General features: G+C 32.6%; 1 protein-coding gene across 6 annotated transcripts in view; it reads left to right on the forward strand.

Moving 5' to 3' along the window:
• Positions 1 to 6,566: 6,566 nt before the first annotated feature.
• mxt (Eukaryotic translation initiation factor mextil) overlaps positions 6,567 to 20,761 on the forward strand; it is a 152,318-nt gene continuing 138,123 nt past the window's right edge. For 5 of the 6 annotated variants that reach the window (XM_085822095.1, XM_085822098.1, XM_085822100.1 and 2 more), the window contains exon 1: positions 6,567 to 6,722. The gene's annotated coding sequence lies outside the window, so the exon portion shown is untranslated. The remainder of the gene's footprint in view (positions 6,723 to 20,761) is intronic. The other variant, XM_085822096.1, reaches the window with a different exon arrangement.

Below are 20,761 nucleotides of genomic sequence, written 5' to 3' on the forward strand. Positions count from 1 at the left end.
GCATCGCGCACAACCTCGGCATAGCGCACCACATTGGCTTTACCCATGTGCACATCGATCTATTTTCACTTAAAAACATCCCTGAGTTGCACAAACTCAGCATCGCGCACAGCCTCGGCATTGCGCACCACATTGGCTTTGCCCATGTGCACATCGATCTATTTTCACTTCAAAAACATCTCAGAATTGCACAAACTCGGGATCGCGCACAACCTCGGCATTGCGGCCTACGCGGACGACTTCTTGATTATAGTCCATGGAAGATCCAAATTAGAAATGACAGCGCAATTCTACCTCGACAAGTTTAGCTTCTGGGCAAGGGACCACAAGATCACGATCTCTGCCTCAAAATCCCAAGCTTTGCTCATAGGCGCCAAAAGACCTCTCAAAAGGAATCCATCGATCAAACTTTATGGCAACCCAATCAATATAGTTAAACAACTCAAATACTTAAGCTTAATCATTGACTCAAGGTTATCCTGGCTTCCGTATCTTCAGTATCTAAAAATAAAAACAGTCTTAAAAATTACATGCAGAGAACAGCGGCTCCAACCTGGGGCATTTCATCGAAACTGCTAAAACATTGGTATCTCACCGTTACTCAGGCCATAGTTTTATATGGATGCGGCATTTGGGCAAAACATCTAACGGTACAAGAGAGGCGCCTACTTAACTCACTCCAACGCCCACACCTTTTGCAAATAAGCAGAGGATACAGGACAACTTCAACAGCGGCACTGCAAGTCCTAACAGGGATACCACCACTAGACTTGGTGGCAGAGCGAGAGGCGGCCATCTCCAATACTCTCCGACTTGGGAAAGACTATAAACTCTGGAACAGGAACTTGCATACCTCGGAGTATATGCACAAGATCTTTGACTATCCCTGCCACCCCGCCCAGCATAACCTCGCGGAAAATATATACACGCAAACACTTCTCTGTCGGCAGAACTCAATAGCCATCTACACGGATGGTTCCAAAACAAAGGATGGCACTGGATGCGGCTTATGCACAATGATCGATGGAGAAATCAAATACCGCTGGAAACGTAGACTCAATCCGAACAACACAGTCTACCAAGCTGAATTGTCAGCTATTAAAAAAGCAATCGATCTCTCATATAGTCACCAAGAAACTGTCTATATCTATAGTGACTCATTGTCGAGCATAGCCGCCATAGAAGGACCAGCCAGCCGAGACCCCTTCGTACTCAACATACAAAGGGCATTAGTCAACCTCCCACTCAATTATCGTCCCATCATTAGCTGGGTACCAGCGCACACAGGTGTAGTCGGCAACGAGCTGGTGGATGAACCGGCAAAACAAGCGGCTTCGGGTATCTTCCTGCCAGAACATGCTCTACCTCTGCCTTCCTCTTATCTCAAAAAGATTACACGCGGCGACCTTTACGCAGAATGGCAGCAGAGATGGGATACTTCCCGGACAGGTCGAAGGACGTATAAATTTATCCCAAAAGTTACAGACCTTGTCTTCAATTCATCTTCATTGACTACGTTCCTCTCTGGGCACGGCCCGTTTCCTGATTACCTACACAGATTTGGACTTAGAGACTATGATCTCTGTGAATGTGGACTAATCGGAACGCCAGACCATTATGCATTTACATGCAGATTGACAGAGGCGCACCACATGCGTCCTCCTTCAGATAGATATTGGAGGGAATGGACAAAAGTGCTACTAGAACGGAGGGGTGCCTGCTTTAAGCTTCACAAGATCATCAAGTTCTGCAGGGTACACTTTTCATTTGTCACCTAATATCTCCCAGCGCATAACCCTGCTACCAGATAAGTAATATCTGTTTACTACTGTTATGTCCATATTATTTTCATCATACTCTTATCCTATTCGTTAAATGCATTTAACGTATTACCTTAAATACTACACTTTATGTGACTTTTACTTGACTGTAATAATCACCCTCGATGTGTTTATAGTATTAACTTAATTATTATAATTGATATCATATGCTTTCATTTTAACCTGAATTTTGTAACTACAGTATATGTTGTCACCACCTTAACGTGTCTAATATATTAATTTAATCATTATAATCGTAATCTTATGCCTTCCACTTAAATTGAATGTAGTAAATACATAATCCAACGTATATATATATATGTAAGTGGATTCCCATCAGCATTAAGTAATGAATTGACATTCTTATAAGTATGTTTCATAAGCAAATTATCTTAAGAATGTATTATATTATGTATATTTAAGCATTGCCATAAGTAATGTAAGCAAGATCCTGTACGCGTATCAATAATATGTGTTGCCAGTTGTACAAAATTTCATGCTTGTTTAATCATTGTACCATGGTATTCTGTGCTTTGCTTACTGTACTCAGAAACTTCATTCTTAGTACTCATTCATCTCAGTATGTTGCCATTTTTATCTTTATGTTTTTATTGCATACTACCAAAAAGTGTCATGTAATCAAAATGCGCACTAAGTCATGTCAGCCATAGCACTTCCCTATATTCTTTATTATTTTACTGCTATGTAATTATGCCTTATTGCAAATCGTGTAACCTACTAAGCAAGCATATCTAATGTAGAATTTATCATGCGCTTACTTAGTATTAATAGTTATAAGATAGTTGCATCATTTCGATTTCCGCACAAAATTCCTGAAACACAGCTGTATGTTTTGCATTAAATTAAGAAATTTTGAAACTTATAGTACTATTTGCGAACTTTGTTATGCACTTATGAGCTTTAGTATTAAATACTATTCTTTAGTTACTCACTATTAATCGTTATTAATGTATCTCAGTATCATTCATTTACTTACCTATTCAAATTTGCAATGTTCTGCATTAAAGTATTTAATTATTTATCTTATAATCCTATATATTATGTAAGCGCATATTATGAAACGCATATATTATGGAATATGTAAATAACGTGTGGCTGCTAGGATCTATTTAATGTTTATAATATTCTGTGTGCACAGATACTAATGAGTACAACATTTGTGCGGATAGTAAGTTATACAATTTGTTCATTGAGCAAAACAGTAATAATGTTTGATGCTATGTATATATTTTTATATTTTTTTAATGTTATGTGTAATTTTTAGTGCTATGTATAATCTTCATGCTATGTATGTAATCTTCATGCTATGTATATCATCATGCTATGTATGTATGTACAGTATGTCTTTAGTATGTGACACGGACAGATACGCAGCATAGATTAAGCCAAGTTCACCAATAATGATTTGTAGTGAAGTACTAACTCAATGTACTAAATTTCACGCAGTGCTCTTAACCCATTACTGCCGATGGAACATTACACAATCAGAGCAATTGTAATTACACGCGCGTATGAATAATACTCAGCTCAGTACAGCACTTACATCTTTTCATGTAGCAGACAACGTCTGCAAAGGTGCCATTGTAACAACCATTACTGTGAATCGGTAACTTCTGACTTAGACTCAATAAATGCCGCTGGTTTGCGGGGCTCGCCCTGGCAGTAGCGGAAGTAGATAGTAGATAATTTCTACAGGTCAGGCACTATTCCGATTGGTTATACCTGAGGCCGGAAGCCTGGTCTGTAGTGCTCTGCCCATGTACACATCGATCTATTTTCACTTAAAAAATCCCAGAATTGCACAAACTCGGCATTGCGCACCACACTGGCTTTGCCCATGTGCACATCGATCTATTTTCACTTAAAAAAAACATCCCAGAATTTCACAAACTTGACATCGCGCACAGCATTGGCTTTGCCCGTGTGCACATCGATCAATTTTCACTTGAAAAACATCTTAAAATTGCACAAACTCGGCATTGCGCACCACTCAAAATCGTCTATACGTCTCAAAACCGTCTCTCTACTAGTTTCATATTTGTTCCACAAATTGGGCACTTATACGATATTGCAATCAAACTTTTCTCCATACACCACTCAATAACGCTCTTTTTGCCTCTTCGCTCCAACTGATTAAACAAATCCAGATTCAGATACTCATCCATTCTGCAGTAAGCACAGATTTTGACACACTCATCAATAATCAAAACATTCTTTAAGGAAAAGAATTCTTTTCTGTATTTTCAGAAGTTACGGTTATAATTTTTAACTCATGCATTCAATATTTTCAATCGTTTGGTAATGATCGTTTTCAATCGTTTGGTATCTTAATAATACATTTGTCAGAGATAATTCATTGCGTTAAATGCTAACACTACCACACACCACACAAAAGTAGATTTATAATTAAAAAAATCTCGCGCAGAACATTATAAACCTACCATTTCAACTCAGTTAAAGCTTCATTTAAGTTTTCTTTAAATACGAAGCTATAGCATACTTATAACTTGTTTTTAAGGAGAGGCGTAACCAATATTACGTCATAAAAAGGCGTGTCCAAGCATAAGAGAAGTAAACACAGCATCGACTGATGCAGCCTATTCTGCGATTTAGCCCAGTATGATGTATTATGAAATATAATTGAAATAAAATTCCTTTATAGAAATTATGCTATAATACTCATCTATAATTTTAAAAAGCAGCACAATTTAGAATTTTAAACGAAACTTTCAAAAATTCGTTTTTAAATATTTTAGTATTTTTTACTTATTTACGCACAAAAAAACGCTTAAAAACGCTTTGTACGCTTAAAAAGCATACAAATCGCAAGAGAAAATTGCTTGTTTGAAATTTTCTATCAGTTCAGATTTAAAATATTTTTTTCTAAAAGAAGTAGTTACAAATTTCCTTACAGCATAGGAAAAGCTAAAAAAATATCCAGCCCTGAAAGCATGCCATAGCTTTATAATTATTTGGAACGATAATTATGCTTGATAAATATGCTAAATTTTTAAAAATCAATCTCAATTTCAAAAATAAAAATATGCAGAAATTCTAATCTGTGAAATAAGGCGCTACAACCAGCTTTTTCTTGACAATTATACACGCTACAATAGGCAACCAATGTTAAATTTCTGCAAGTCGTCCCTACTCTTCCTCATGTGATCAAGGTGACAGCCGGCAACACCTCAGACGAGGGAGAAAACCCGTTTGCGTTAGTATATTTCTTATCACAGTGGCTAATCGCATCGACGGTGCGAATAGCTAACAGTCTATTCACACCACTTACGTTAGCACATTCGCACAAGCAGCCCAGGTACCAGCATTTTACGCCGATTTTCGTAAGGCAGGCGGTAGTGAGAGCGAATGCTGTTAATAGTTCACCAGCAAGAGAATAATTCGCAAGTAATAATTATCAGTTACAAAGACGAGGTCAATCTATATACATGATAATGTTCAGGAAATGATTACATAAAATAGGGATTTAATGATGGTTCTAATTGCAAGCAAGAACGAGTAATTAGTTAAAAATCTTTAGTGTATTGACAAAAAAGCTACAGAAATTACTTAAATTCTTTTATTTAACAGAGGAATTTTTATGCAAATTTAGAATTTTTATGCAGTTAGAATTTTATGCAAATTCCTATAGCATAGGACTGTCAGAATTTATTATTCAATAAGAAAACTTACTGAAAATGATAATATTCTTATATATTCATTACGTTTTCAGTATCCACACAGGTTAATAGGTTCAACTGCCTTATTTCAAAATCAAAGTTATTTATGAAATAAAACCTTACAAAATCTCATAAATCAATGTGTGTGCAAATTTTTAAATCTAAATCACTTACATTAAATTATTTCTAACTTTTAAATTACATCCCATTATTTATTTCAATTTTATTGATTAATGTGTTTGTACTAATATTATATTTCAAAGTTCTTTGAAGCACTTTTTGTGTCCTGAAAATGCCAAGTATGTCCATAAAAAAATAAGCAGACATACAGAATAATTCATTTAATAGTTGATATAATCGCTTTTAACTTATTTCATGTCTAAATTTTCTACACAGAAATCCTCTGTCTAATTTTTAGTATCTTTTATCGGACGAAATTTTTCAGAGAGGAATAAATTAAAGTCTTGATTGCGCAAAACACATCTGTAAAGCTAAATGTATTCTAAGAAGTACAAAAAAATGTAAACAAGATTTTGTCCATCCCAAATCAGATATTTAAACTATTCAAACCGTTCAGGGAAAGGATAAACATTACGAACATAAAAATCTGCCCTTTTTTATATATACTTTAATAAAAGGAAATGTGTTCCTTCTTTTTATAAGAAAAGGAACCCATTTTCCTTTCTAAACTTTTGAAAGTCACCAACGCTTAAAAAATGATAAACTACGCCAAAATAGAAACCCGCATTTAAAAAAAAAAAAAAAAAAAAAAAAAAGGATTCACTACAACAGTTCGCGTACGTAGAATCCGTTCCTTTCGATGGGGTTTAATTGACGGATCTGACAACTCAATGCGCATGCATGTTTAATGTTGGTACGAATAGCTTAAGCGGCTAATCGCACCGGTGGTGCGAATAGCATCGGCCATTTCTTATAAGGTCCATGACACGTAATTCTAATGTCACGTGACCTCCCTGCGTGTTTGGGGATTCAGAGCGCTGAAATCGCGATTTATTAATACATCTGGTTCCTAAGCTTGATTTTTCGGCGAGTTGGTAAAAGGACTTCACGGGTGCAAAACAAGACATCTGTCTGCTTTCAAGGAATGTAAAGATTTTTTCTGCTACATGTCCGTCTCCCTGTTTTTAGTTAAAATATAGATCTGAGTTCCATTACCCTGGAAATTACAGTGTTTTTCTGTAAGGTATATGTATTATTTATATATTAAAGATATTTATTCAGGGTATATTTGATGTCATTGTAACTATTATCAGCCAAAAATAATTATTTAAACTCTTTTCAAATAAAATTTTAACTGTACTAAATTTTATTCATGTTATTTTTTTAGATGTATAATTAAGGAACAAAGTGTTCTATGTATTTAAGTATGAAGTCTTACGTGTAATTAGAAAAAAAAAGAAAAGAAAACGTTTATTTACATTTCACGTGTCTGAGGTCTTTGTTCTATTAAATATCAATTAACAGTGTGGATTCGTCTCTGAATCCGTGTGACCGCACTGTGTGATAACTATACTTTCTGCGAAAAAAAAAAAAAAAGTACTGTAATGTTTTTACAATAATTAAAATGTCTTAGTTTAATTTTATTTAGGAATAATTTTATGTGCACAATTTATGGTATATATATATATATATCAAATATAATTCGTGCCATTTGCTCTGAGGTAATGTGCATGCAATAAAACAGCAGGTTACTCATGAAGATAATTTTGTCTTACATATCGCATCATAATTTTTTTTTTTGTTAAATCATTGTACAGCATTCTAGCTTAAAATGTGCTGCATTGAATAAAAAGAAGAGGAGGACTACTAGTGCTTTGATTTTTACATTTTAATATGTGTGAAAATTTCAGCTTCAAATTATATTCAAACATTATTATAGAGATGAGTTAGTTTATACATCTTCAGTATTTGTAGAGTAGCACGTATATACTTATTCCAAAAAAATAATTGCGAAAGTAAATATAAGTAACCAAATATTTTTAGTGTTTAGCAGGAAGTATTTAATAGTAAGATTTTTTCATTCAGATATGATTAGACAGATTACGATAGCTTATGCCCCCGGAGATCTTAATGGCCTCCCTAAGAAAGTGTTTAAAGACTATACAGATATAGATATATAAACATTAAAAAAAAAAAAAAAAAAAAAAAAGAGGCTCAAAACATAATAAAAAGTACTTAATAGATTAGGGATTTTATTTATTTTTAAACATTATTAACATTTTTTTTCTATGCAAACATATTCTTAAGACTTTTATTTTGACATTTTTTCTGCAACATTAAGTTTAAATTACAGAAAAATTGACATTATGTTAAAAATTATAATCATTAAAATACTAAAATTACATAAAAATTGAAATTATATTCATCAAAATACTAAAACATTTTATTTGATATTTTTAAACTGGAATAACCAGGCAACGATCTTTCTGGGAGGAACTAAAAGTTGGAGCAGTGAAAAAGTTCAGAAAAGAATTTTTATATTTTAAGAAGTTGATGACCATTCCTTTGCAGATTTTATCTCCTGAATTAGACAAATTTCCATCAAACTGCATTGAAAATTTCAATATTATTTTTACTTTATATATTTAATTCTTAATAGCGAGTTTTTATGTTATGCTATATAAATTATTGTGAATAATCAATAAATGAAAATTCATACATTATTCATTAATAATGAATAAAAATTATATTAATAGTAAAGTTTTCATTCAGAGTAAATGATTCAGCAGGAAAGCTTCCCTTTATATGGCAGGTATTGTTTTGTTATTCTGGTGTTAAAATGTTGCTATAGTTGCTCCTCTTCACCAAACAATTGCTGATGATGGTATCATTTAATGAAGCATTTAAATGATTTTGATAATCTTTTTTTTTTTTTTTTTTTTTTTTTTTTTTTTCTTAAAGTAGGGTAGACTCGATTATGGTGACATGTTGGGGGCTTTATTCTCTGTAAAATACTGAATTGAAGAATTGAATTACTATCATAAGTACTTTTTCATATTTACACATTTTCTTTTGCAAAGGTATAATTTCCCAGTTACAATAATATATATGTATTTGTATATTTTATTATTAACTTTTAACTGCTATTACAATTTTTTCGGCATAATTACTGTGTGTTACTAGACCACTTAAAAAAGTAAAGGTAAAAGGTAGGACAGGGACCATTCTCCATTTTTAGGTGTGGAAACAATGGTTAGAAAATCTTTAGCGGTCTCTGAGACCGCTCACAGTAGTTAAAGGTTAACGATAAATATGGGGTTTTCTTCCGCAAAGGATCCGTTGGCGCCGATGCATGTTTATTCGCCAAGCTCACCAACAGCTAATCGGCCATGATTTTAGCGGTATATAGTCATAGAATATGTATTGTTAGAGACATTCTTTGGTATAGTTAAGTTGCAAGATATTTATCATATGGAAGCCATGATTTTAGCTGTGTACAAGTCAAGTTATAAGATATATAGCATATAGAAGTAAAATGAATAGGTTGATAATGACATTTAGCTGTGTATAGTTAACCCGGAAGGATGCAGGATGTATTATTTAACACGAGAACGCGTGTCGCAATTAAATGACATACAAATGAAACATATTATTACAGTTCAGTAAAATAATGCATTCTGTATTAATTGCAACATTTATTATATAAAATAACTTTAAAATAATGTTAATTTTAAAATTAACATTATATAAAATAGCTTAAAAATAATGTTAATTTAAAATTAATAACAAATTAAAGTACTTACATTTTCTTCAGATGACTGGGAATCATTGATTTCTATGAGAAATTTGTGTTTTTTTTATTTTTGAATGCAATTATAATCCAAATTATGCAGAATTATTACATGGATAATGAGTTATATAATTAATTTTCAAATCAATTAGGCTCGAGAAAAATTAGGTATTTTGTAGTTTATACATGAAGCTTCTATTTCACAGTGTTCTTGACATATTTTTTTTACACTTCACACATACAGTTTTTGATTTTCTGTCTTTTTTTTTTTTTTTTTTTTTTTTTTTTTTCTTGAGCACATGTAACATCTCCGGTAACATAATTTTCTTTTCTTTGTTTGTGAATCTTCAAGAGAATCTTCCATTACATTCCTACTGTTCCTGTTATGATTTCAAATGAGGATCTAAAAGTGCAAAGGCCAAATCAGACGTGCTTCCTATTCCTGAACTTCTCTGGTGGAGTTTTAGTTGATGAAAGCAAGATCCTTGATTTTATGCCGGCAATATTTAATAGCGAAAAAAATATGCCCATCAGTTTGATATTCTGGTCACAGAATAAGTGCCACCCATTTCGTCGACTATATCAACTGCTCCTTTTGTCATGTTATAAAACATAATTACTTCTTCAAATCTCCTGTGCTTTCATCAATATGGTCATCATTGTGCATAGTTGACAAAAGGTTAACACATTTGTTCTTTTCAGTCATATAAGAAAGTAGCATTATATTCTTTTGAAACCCCAAGAGAGTCGAATGCTGTTCTCTATTCTTATTCGACACAAATTCAGGTGGGATAATCTTATCCTTGCATGTTGTTCCCATGTTCAAAGTATAGAAGGATCTAAAATCAACCACAGTAAATATCTTTATACCATATCTTGCAGGTTTCTTAGGCATATACTGCCAAAAGAAGCATTGTCCTCAAAAAGGTTCTAGCTTTTCGTCCAAAGTCATGTATTTCCCTATATGATATAATTTCTGACAATTCTTGACAAAATTTTCGAACAAATCTCTTATTGGAGCTAATTTATCACTCTTTCTTCTGTCATTATGTGTTCCAACATTATCGAATCGTAAGGCACGAAGAATGAAAAGAAAATATATAGTTCATATGTTTTATGAAAAATATCCAATCTTGTTCCATTAGTCGCCCATAATTCTCTAGCATTTACACGGGAGGATTTGTGCATCCACCTACGTATGATTCTTAAAATAGCAAGAAACTCTTCTTTCTCCATAGGTTTTGCGTCTTTTTTAAAATTTCCCAAAATATTTTTTTTTACATAAATATTAGAGCATCTCACAATCATTTCAATCATTATGTCATCAATATTAGCTTCTATGCATCGATGGATGAAGCCACACCTTTAGATATATGTGTATTGCCAGGCAATTTTTTTATGATATTATGGGAATTTTTTAATTTGAAAGTGTTTTTTCTTCCATTTTGTTGTTTTATCTTTTCCTACAAAATAGTCAGTTTAATCACAAGGAATGTCTTCTGTAGAGTCGCACTCTGTTTCTGATTGAGACTGATAATCACTAAATATATTGTAAAGTATTTTGCAGTAATTGACAAAATAACAGATGATCTTAATAAAACATAAATTTTATTTTTAGTTTAGGGAGATAGATAATTTGAATAAAATTCTTTAGTGGCAAAATTTTCATACAACTACTAGCTGGTAAAACTTCAGAATTCTCATTTTAAACAATTTCTTACGTTGCTGAGCAATGGTTACATCATACAAATATGGCATTGCCACTTCAATAATAAATATATATTTATTTGTTAAATAACAAAATATTGTAAGAAGCCTTGTAAGAAGGTCCACCTCTGAAAAGATGTTTGGAAACTTATAAGAAATGATGTTCTGCAAATTTATCTTAAAATGGACCTAATTCAATGCTATATACATTAGTGCAATTTTATCCAAAGTGAGAATGGAAAAAGCAGTATTCTCATTTCCATTTATGAAGTAACCAATGCTCTTGACAAATTAATATGATGATAATTCCAGTTCCAGGATATCATTGAAATTATTTCTGCTTATAACAGATAAGGGAAAACCTATGGTGAAATTAAACATGACATCATTTTCTTCTGAATGATGCAGCCATACATATGAAAAGGCTGATGAAACACTTCTCCAAATGTTCTATCTGAAATGAGTCGTAAATGCTTTGCGTGAAAAGTTCATGAATTGTTGCCAGATGTTGACAAACCTATTTTTATTCTAAGAAAGATATTTTTAAATCTCTGTTATAGTGAGAGTCTTTGGAGAGATTGCAGCTGATACATTAGTTTTGACAAAGTGGGTAACATGGTCAAGTGAGATTGTTATTATGCCAGGCAATAATAACTTTAGAGGGCATGACAGTGTGATGGCTCAAGATACTGAAGATTCAAACTTGGGTCAAACTACCAGTATTCAGCAATTGTATTGCTCAACTGCTTGTGAACTTGAACAAAAGTATGAATATCTTGTTAGTGAAACCCATGACTTAAGAAAATCGGGAAAATTTATAAAGTTGTCAAGATTAAAACATGGTCGATTTCGTTATGAATCCCATGATTCTGACATGTTTTAAATATACTCCTGCTACACGGATAGAGGCAGATAGATCATTGTCCTGCTTACAACAGATACATCATGTTAATGTAGAATCTGAAGGAAAGTTTAGGTTATTCGAATATGGCAAAGAATATCGGCTGTGGACCTGAAGAAAGATGCCGTTTTAAACAACTTTCTAAGGAGAACTGGCTTGTATTTGCATTACATATGAGTAAAACTAGAAAAATCAACCATGCAGCCAGCCCTTTAACCATGATATGAAACCAGATCAAACTACCAGTATTCAATATCAGTTGTAGGAAAAATCTGAAGAAAATGCTTGCAATATCATGTAATCAGAAATTAACTGTGTGTTGCATAGCAGGATTACTTTTGCAAGTTTCGAGGTAGAGAATACTACTTTTTTTTTATATATATAGGTATTTGGCCATGGTATTCATTACATATATTCTCTGTCATTCATACGGAATACTAATATTTTTAGTAAAAAGTGTCTTTTTCATGAAGTGCTTTGCTTGTCGATATTCTCAAAATTATGTATAATAATTAGTGCTACTGTACATTTAATAGATTAATAGATTCATTACTAAATAGTACATTTAAAACATTCATTTTACACTTTTTCAAAGTTGTTTTTTGAATTTACTTGCTGATAGCTTAAAATATATTTTATTTTGAAACAACTGTCTTTTTCATAATAAATTTGACAATGCCAAGTATCTTCAATAATATTCAAATCCTTTAAAGTAGCATTGTAAATAAAACTAGAATAAACATTATACATCTTGTTATCTTTCAAGATTCATTCAAACTTTAATTAATTACTCAAAGCAGTGGTTGACTAACTTTGATGACCCTGGAAATACATAAAAGTATTTTGTCATCTCAGAGAACCAATAATATTTTTTTTCATTCTAATCATCTATTGTATATAAACACCTAGCATCCTCTGAAAAGTAATTTTTAAAAATGCATTAAAAATATATCAAATTTTTAAGCATAAAATCTGATTTAATTCTTATTATTTTAGGTAAAAATAACAGTAATAAAAATAAAAACTTAATTATTTAAAACGTATATTATTGCGGCCCACGTTAATCATAATATTTTAGAAGCCGCGTGTTTAAAGTCTTTTAAAATGACGTAAAAACACAGCTATACTATTCTAAAAAATTGTGTTATATTCACACACACACACCCCCGGCCAATTTTCACCACCTCACCCGGTAGTGACGCACCGCTAGCAAAGAAAGTCTAAGTCAGTGGCAAAATGGAGCCCCGAACAGACGAGAAATATTCTCTAAGAGCGAACCGGGTTGTTACCTCCGACAAACCAATTCGCCGGGTTACCAGCTTTGAACTTTTATTGCCATTTTTGGCGATGTTTACATTTAACGGATCCTTTGCGGAAGTGCTTCCTAAATATGAGATAAGGCTCTTTTTATACAATTGTAATCAATTATTAATGTGACTATAGTATCTGCTCTTGTCAACCATCTAGTATTGGATAACTTTTTTAATGTTAGAGTATATTTATCATTCTATGCAAATAGTGCTGAAAATGAAGCCAGATTTAAAAAAATTAATAACTTCCATTCTAACGTAAAGTACTGAAAGGATTTACTATAACTAACAAAACTAGTAACTAAATTTAGAGTTCAGTAGAGCAATGTATATAGATTGCACTTGGAATATAGTATTCAATTTAATCCTGCAATCTCAAGGACTTAACTAATAGGTCTGCTGCATTGTCATATGTTTACAATCATTACAAAACCTAAAAATGTTTTATATTATCACTTAAAATATATATACCTTGTAATAAATGTTAGTTAATCCATAAGAACATGAATATAATGGTCTACCAGCAGCCAATATTGCTGAATACTGGTCATTGGTCCAAGATTCGAATCCTGCATGGCCGTTTTTTTGGTTTTTCCCATGTGTAATGTGTATATGAGCCAGTTTCCCTTAGAAAGTCCTCTGCAAACGCCTTCATCATCTTAGGCAGATAGCCTTGGAATTCTTTGCCATAACCAAATAAAGCAAATCATAATATGGTGACAGCTAATAAATATTTCCTCATTCTCAGTAATTGTATCGGAACTACTCTGATATGCGCCCTCAAGTCGCCAAATATTTTTGACGAGAAACTTCACGCTGCCGTATTACTATCTAAATTTTTTGTCTACATTTTGAAATTTTAGCCTAAAATGTATCCAAAAATGTGGTTTTCGCACATGCAAAAACTACGTTTTGAACACACAATTTAGCTAAAAATCCGAAACAAAAACAAAAAATTTAGATAGCAAAAACAAAGTTTCTAACCAAAAATATTTGACAAGAATCCATGTACACGGCGACATGTTTTAACTTAAAAAAACATCTACGAATTGCACAATGTAGGCAACGAAAGAATCTACAAACTACGCACACCTCGCTTTAATAAATTAACATAACAACAATAAATTTCAAAGAATACCATGTACACAGCATCCTGTTTAAACTTTAAAAAAATTCTACGAATTGCACAATTTAGGCAAGGAAGGAATCTACGATCTACGCACTCCTCGCTTTAATAAAATAACATAACAACAATAAATTTCAAATACCGTAATTTCTGGAAGAAAGGCCGCATCAGCGTAAACGCTGCACTCGAGAAAAATGGCGGGAAAAAAATTAAAATTACACAGAAACGCCACATCAGCATAAACGCTGCAATAGATTAAATTGCGCGTGACATCGTCGTGGGGGGTATAGATGCAAAAACTCAACCTAAGTCCTGATATATGACATACCAGTTAAGAAAAATGCATGAAATGAAACCATAACTAAAAAATAAATTAAAGGTAAGAAATGTATAGCTTCTGTGCCGTTTAGAGACATTTTCAAAAATTTTCCGCTCCCTTCTTACTTAAAAACTATCCTACAAGTACTTGTACCCAAACTGATGGGATCTGTATTTGGCAGAATGCCAAGAAAAATCCATTCATGCTGAAGGGGAAATATGTCAGAGTTCGTTATTGCGAGGCAGGTGGAATCGTGTCCGCCTTTGAAAAAAATTGCAGAAAAGGCAGGGGTGGGGAGAGGATGGGTCCTGGAAGATTCATCGAATAGCAGAGAAGAGAGACTATTCAAACTGATGAGAATGTTGATTTGAAAGGGGGAAGAATGTTATTGTTCTGAGATCTCGTTTAGGGTGAATAAGGCATGTAGGTCCGTTCAAGGGAAAGAATGTAAACAAAATAACGTTTGCAAAAAGCAACTGAGTGGTCTTTTGTGTGGGAATAGCACCAGTCTATGCACAATGACAAGGCCATCCAAACTATGTACAATGACCATCGTAGGAAATATTTTATTTTTAGTGCACCTAAACGCCGCATGGGTAGAAATGCCGCACCTACTGAAAATTTAAGTTTTAAACACGTAAACGCCGTGCCGTTTCTTCCGGAAATTACGTTAATACCATGTACATAGCGTTCTATTTCAACTTTAAAAAACATCTACGAATCGTACAGCCTAGACACTAAACAACAAAATAAACTAAAATAAATTTCAAACAATTTAAAAAAACAACAATAACGACAGAAATTCATACTAAAGAACCAATGAACATAACATTCTACAAAATAAGAACAAGGATAAAATAAAATGCACTTACCATGAATTAATGCGTTTTCGAATAGCAGAAATATAAATTTCATACCGCCTTTAACATGCCGCCACGTAATCACTATCGTATTTACATGACAGCCAGACACACTATCCAGAAAATTTATACTATGGTTCACAAATAAATAAATCACAAATCCTTACTTCTATCATGCACTGCCATTAAAAATAATCTCCCAGACCCTCTTTCCACACTTCCAAATACCCACTACCCCTCAACAGGATAGCCACAATCATATTTCCTTTTGCCGAACTTCAATTCAACAACTACCATTTTATCTTTCCCTCCCATCTTCTCAGACACAGAGGCAAACCAACGAGCTCCAGCGAAAGATTTTTGAACGTCAACAGGGTTGCCATAGAACACGCAATCGCACCAAAAACCAGCACAGAACACATATCGCCACATTTGGTGAAATTGGGGCGTATATTAGAGTTGTACCATTGTATTTCTGTAAATGTAGTTCCAAAGATTGCCAAGATTTTGTCATCTATTCAAAGCACAAAAAGTTAATAATTTCCAGTTTTCCTAGATCCCTAAATGTGAATTCTAATTGACTTGAAATTTCATTATTGATATTAACTTTTTTAACACTATATTTCAATATTTTTTTTTTAATTCTGTGCTGCGAAAATCAATATCAGTGCTATTTGAAATTGATTACCTTTTATAGAGAACACGCATAGATGACATATATTCTTTTGATGGTCGAAGGTCAGTTAAATTTTCAGCCTAGGAAATATTTTCATTTAACTGTTGAAAATATGTTCAGTAAGTTATGCATTAGATTGTTTCAGAAAACACAAACTGGTTTGGTAAAAATATATTTATGGGTGCCCTTTGCTAATAATTGGCGAATTTTGGTGGTACATGGACACCAAGTTTGTGCAATTCATTGACTTCTTAATTTGGCTTTGTGTAGCAGCAACTTTTAGCCAAAAATCACCACTACACAAATTCAAAATAACAAGTCAAAGAATTGCACAAACTCAGTATCCATGTACACATCAACCTATTTTCACTTAAAAAAATATCATAGAATTGTACAAACTAGGTATTGCGCACTCCCTTTGTCTATGTGCACATCAATCTATATACACTTAAAAAGTGAAAGGAAATATCCACTTACCTTATATAGGAATTTACATGTCTTCAATCAAAAAAAAAAATCCCTTACCATCATCCAAAGACTTCCTAAAATTACCTGAACTACAGTGTGTATACTGACATCGTCACATAAATTCACAAAAATAAGAGTAAGAAATATCCTCCGTATTGCCATTATCGACGAACGTTCGACTGTATGCATTTTCTTCCTACAAACAGGACAATTAATAATGGCTACTAAGTAAACTTTCATTTTTACACCAGTCAATTAATGTTTTTTCCTCTTTCATTCCAAATCGTACAGAAACTTCAAATTAATCTTGCCACATTCAGCCATTTTACCGTGTTAACCACAAAATAACAACGTACTTCATCCAAAATCCATCACACACTTTCCAAATCTCTTCCTAGCATTCAAATTCACCGCAACCAATTATGTCATAATAGGGTTTCCATAGCATTCAACTTCTCAAACATTACCATAAATGAAACAACTTGGTGATAAATGAAACAACAACTTAGCAATAATCCAAGGAGCATCCTTATATCTACTCTAAGCACCAGTTTCTCTCAGCTTTAAATCTAATTATTTTTTAATGGTAAAAATAATCATGTAAAAGATTATCATTGCAAAAGTAAGATTCATCTTTTATCTCATTTCAAATTTTTCGCAAAATGAAAATACCATATTAACTTGCATATTTTTTGCCTTAGCAATTTTCTACTTAGCATTTTGCTTGTGTATATGTAATGTATATGACATCTATATATATTCCATTACATGCATGTGTGTAAGATCACAAACATGTAAAACAAAATAATAGCTTTAATTAGCAAATAGTCCTTAATTCCCTATTTTAATTTGGGTATTTCCCCTTTCCATCCTTTACATATTGCAAATTGAAAGTCTGAAACCAGTACTGAAACTTTTAATAGTTAACAAGAGGATTGCAAACCCAAACCTTTCTGCTTATCAACTAACCGTCTAGTTTAAAATATGTCACATTGTGCTTCTGCCAGTATGTTCATAATAATTGTTCTCAAAATTATATCTGAAAACTTTATGTAGTTCTAACAAGAATGGGCACCTTGTTCAAAGTATTTGTGGTCACAAGTATCAACTAAAATAAAAAGAAAGTATTTAAATCTGCCATGACTGTAACATTTTTAATTATGCATATTTTATGTATGCTTTAGCACATCTAAATTGTTGCACATACATAGTAGAAGATGTAGAGAACTTTTGAACAATCACAAAAATCACTTAATAATTCAAATACACCTTTATTACTTGTTGATTACTGTATTAAGTGGCACAGCACAATGGGGCAATCTGCACTCTACAATTTTGATCATGCCACATTATATTTTTAACAGAAGCAGCTAAAAAAAAAACGTCCTTTAAGCTAGTAAGCATAGGTAGATGGATTGTAACGGTGTATATAGTAAAATTTTTCTTTAGTCTGATTGGCTAAAATTTATCAGCAATGCAGAGAAGTTTAGGATGACATAATGCAGAATTAGAAAGGTGAAGCTAAAGACATGGTTTATTCAAGCAGCAGTAGGGGAGAAAAAGTAATGCATACTAACAACTGTCATATTTATAGACAGAAAAACTTTGTGTCAATCCTGAGCAGGAATTGGGCTAAAGATTTCACAGTGCAGAGAAATGGCAGGGAAAGAATGATGTAACATGGTACAGAGTGATGCAAAATGGTGCAAGGCACGTCTTTGAAGCAAAGATGTATTTAATTAAAATTTATGAATTTATATGTCTATTGCCAGTTGATTCCAATCAAGTTTAATAATTTAGCTCTGTAATGCTCAGTGTTATCTGCAGTTAATGGAAACAGTTTCAAGACATTGGAGCCAATTGAGAAGACCTAGACTAAGTCTATGAAGATCCACAACAATAAATGAGGATCATTATTTGGCACAAAGCACAGCAATGCAGGACTGATTCAGCTTCACGGCTCTCACATGAACTGTATGCTGCCAATGGACCTCGAATTCCATAGTCTACAGTTGCCCAAAGGCTTTACGAGATAAGGCTGTATGCCAAAATATCCGTTGTTTACGTGCCATTCACAGTAACAAACAAGAGTGTATGTTTAGCATGGTGCAGCCAGCATACAGGCTTCAGTGGAACACCATGCTTTTAACAGATGAATCAAGATTCAGCTTGGACACTGATTCTCAGTGTACCTGTATGTAGAAAGAGTCTAGAACACAATACCATCTCTCCCTCATAAAGGAAAAGGATCATTACATTAGTGGAGTTGTAATGGTTGGACAGGCATTAGTTGGAGAGCAGTATGCCCTTGCATGTTTTTACAAAAGCATCCTGACTGCTATGAGGTTTAGAGAGGAATTTTGGATCCTTATATTTGGCTTTTCAGGTGTGCAGTTGGTCCTGGGGTTCTGTTTAATGGATGATAAACCTTGTTCACATAGGGCGTAGCTAGTCGATGATTACTTGGATATGGAGGGTATTCACTGCATGGATTGGCCAGCCAGATCTCCTGACACTAACCCTTTGTATAGAGCATGTTTGAGCTGCAGTATATGCATAATGCTGAAGCGAGGTAGTATGTTGCCAACTCACATGGCTACTTACTCAGAAAGCTATAGTCTCACTTAATCTGCAGTGCATAAAATATAATGTTCTAAAGAATCTTGAAAATCGGGACTGGTACTACTAGCACAGTTTTTAATAATAGTTTTTAGATTTAATCTTTCAGACTATTAAAATTGTGGCTTTCATCAGAAAGAAGAATGTTGGACCATATATTGGAAAATGGATTTTTTATGACCATGTATCTAGCAGAGATCTGTATGGTATTCAAACAAAGAATACTTTGTTTCTTGCTGAAATAAGTGTTCTTTATGTACCTTAAGTAGGTTCCTTTTTTTTTATTTTTCTTGTTTTGTGCACAATTTATTTCAGAGTAACTTAAGATGCATGAATTTTATGTTACAGCATTAGCATTCTTCACATGTGTTCATTTATTTGTCAACATTATGAAAACTTTGATATCAAACTCTAACCTGAATATTTTACTTTTATCATAAGATTATTATACAGAAACTTCATTATAAAGTTTCTGTATAATAATTGGAACTATTTGCTTCTGAGTCATATTTTATTCCATTATTATTTAATTTTAACCCTCTGAGTGGCACAGGATTTTAGATCTGTCATGAAGACCAGTATTTAAACAGCATTTATTAATTTAGTTCTTATAATTACTTATTTTAGTCTGTATTTTCATAAACTTACATTCATTAAGATGATATTTACATTATTAAAGAAAATAGGAAAGCAAAATATCTTAAATTATAAGCTAATATATACCAAGTAGCAAAACTTCTGGCGACTGGATAAACCTGGTCATAACGCTCAAAGGGTTAAACAATGTAAAACAAATCAAAATTGAAAATGGTGAAGAATATTTCATTGACAGTAATGCACTTTGATGAACTGAATGGTTTTTTGGAACATTTAGTAACTGTTCTTTTGTTGTAAAGACTATTCTTAGCAAGCATTTCATTTTAATTCTTATGTTTATATTTGATTGCCTTAATTTCTAAGTATGGTTTTTATCTTATTAGCAGCTACCTTAATTTTTAGTAAATTATCGTCTTCTTTGCATTAAAACTCTTCATCTATATCTACATTATATATTTTATGTCAATTTCATTGAGCTTTTTGCTTTTTTATGCTTATTTGCATTTACATTAATTATATTAATTTTCATTAAAACTTGAAATTATGCTTATCCGATTGTTCTATTAAATGTATTCATTATGTGAATATTATAATAATGTTAAAATCATGTACTGATTTCAAAAATCTTCTTGTTTAATAAAGACCATACACAAATATACACATAAATGTGTTTATATTCAGTTGTAAAAGGAAGTGGAAATGATGTAATATAATATAACATGTAATTACTAATTTTTGTGATATGAGCATTTCTTTAGCTGTAAGGTATAAGTTGCTTTTCTTATGATATTCTATGGATAAGGAAATGCAGGAATAGTGTATTTCATTTGTGTTTCAAATTAAAACAACTTTATATTCAAAAATGTTTTGCTATTATAAATGTAAAATATGACTGTTTTCATAAACTAA

Source organism: Stegodyphus dumicola, chromosome 8 (assembly GCF_044657685.1).
Source record: "Stegodyphus dumicola isolate Sdum_Otavi_A_Nest chromosome 8, ASM4465768v1".
Classification (NCBI taxonomy): domain Eukaryota; kingdom Metazoa; phylum Arthropoda; class Arachnida; order Araneae; family Eresidae; genus Stegodyphus; species Stegodyphus dumicola.